Below are 2,254 nucleotides of genomic sequence, written 5' to 3'. Positions count from 1 at the left end.
AGCTGCTAGTAGTTAAGTGCTCAAGTGCCATGGCAGTGGCTGGCAAGGGGGCACATTTGTTTGAGCACATTTGTCGTTCTGCTGCGCCTTTCAATCTGCTGCTTGAGACGTGGCTCATGGTCCGGCCTTGCTCTTTATAAGCACAAAAGAACCCTCCAGATACGACCAAGGACCTGTGTAGTTCAGTACCCTGCTTCCGATAATGGCCAACCTGATGCCTTTGGGAAATCCGCAAGGAGGGCATAAAACAACAGCCCTCTCCTACCCCGGCTGTTTCCTAGAGGTAGCATGTGGCCATTATGACTTGAAGTCTTTGATAATCATATCTTTCATTAATTTGTCTAATCCAGTTTAAAAACTATCTGAGTTAATAGCTTAGACAAGAAAGGAGGAGGAGGAGTGGCGTTATATGTCAGGGATGTGTATACCTGTGAAGAGATCCAAGATTTAGAACCTCAAAGCCAAAGTGAGAGCATTTGGGTCAAAATTAAGGGAGAAAAGAATAACAGGGACCTCATTGTGGGAGTTTACTATAGATCCCCAAGCCAAACGGAGGACATAGATGATGCCTTCCTGGAACAGATGGCCAAGCATGCAAAAGGAAGGGAGATAGTAGTAATGGGGGACTTTAATTACCCGGATATTTGCTGGATGTCAAACACAGCCAAGAGCATAAGGTCAAACAGATTCCTCACTGGCCTTGCAGACAACTTCGTTGTCCAGAAAGTGGGAGAAGCAACAAGAGGAACAGCCATTTTAGATCTGGTCCTAACCAATGTTGATGACCTGGTTAGTGGGGTAGAAGTGGAAGGATCATTAGGCGCGAGTGATCATGCTCTTCTGAAGTTTACTATACAGCGGAAAGGAGCAGCCAAGCATACTAGGACTCAATTTCTTGACTTTAGGAAAGCCGACTTTATAAAACTTAGGGAAGTGCTGGGTGAGATCCCATGGACAGTAATATTAAAAGGAAAGGGAGTTCATGATGGCTGGGAGTTTGTTAAGAGGGAGATAGTAAAAGCACAACTTCAGGCAATACCAATGAGACGGAAACATGGAAGGTGCCTAAAGAAGCCAGGGTGGCTATCTAAAGAACTTTTAACTGAGTTAAGATTAAAAAAGGATGTATACAAAAAATGGAAAAGGGGGGAAACCACCAAAGAGGAATTCAAACAAATAGCCAGCACGTGTAGACACAAAGTCAGAAAAGCTAAAGCACAGAATGAACTCAGGCTTGCTAGAGAGGTTAAAAGCAACAAAAAAGGCTTTTATGGGTATGTTCGTAGCAAAAGGAAGAACAAAGAAACAGTGGGGTCACTCAGAGGAGAAGATGGTGAAATGCAAACAGGGGACACAGAAAGGGCTGAACTCCTCAATGCCTTCTTTGCCTCAGTCTTCTCCGATAAAGAAAACAATGCCCGACCTGAAGAATTTGGAGCAAATGATTCAGCAGAGGAAACACAGCCCAGAATAACTAAGGAGATAGTACAAGAATACTTGGCTAGTTTAGATGTATTCAAGTCTCCAGGGCCAGATGAGCTGCATCCAAGAGTATTAAAAGAACTGGCAGATGTGATCTCAGAACCACTGGCAGTCATCTTCGAGAATTCCTGGAGAACAGGCGAAGTCCCGGCAGACTGGAGGAGGGCAAATGTTGTCCCTATTTTCAAAAAGGGGAAAAGAGAGGACCCAAATAATTGCCACCCAGTCAGTCTGACATCAATACCAGGGAAGATTCTGGAGCAGATCATTAAGCAAACAGTCTGTGAGCACCTAGAAAGGAATGCTGTGATCACCAATAGTCAGCATGGATTTCTGAAAAATAAGTCATGTCAGACTAACCTGATCTCGTTTTTTGACAGAATTACAAGCCTGGTAGATGAAGGGAACGCAGTGGATGTAACCTACCTTGATTTCAGCAAGGCATTTGACAAGGTGCCCCATGATATTCTTGTAAAGAAGCTGGTAAAATGCGGTCTTGAATATGCTACCACTCAGTGGATTTGTAACTGGCTGACTGACTGAACCCAAAGGGTGCTCATCAATGGTTCCTCTTCATCCTGGAGAAGAGTGACTAGTGGGGTGCCACAGGGTTCTGTCTTGGGCCCGGTCTTATTCAACATCTTTATCAACGACTTGGATGATGGACTCAAGGGCATCCTGATCAAATTTGCAGATGACACCAAACTGGGAGGGGTGGCTAACACCCCAGAGGACAGGATCACACTTCAAAACGACCTTGACAGATTAGAGA

The sequence above is a fragment of the Podarcis erhardii genome (genome assembly GCF_964252035.2).
Source record: "Podarcis erhardii genome assembly, chromosome: 4".
NCBI classification, from domain to species: domain Eukaryota; kingdom Metazoa; phylum Chordata; class Lepidosauria; order Squamata; family Lacertidae; genus Podarcis; species Podarcis erhardii.
Note: the sequence above shows the minus strand (reverse complement) of the source record.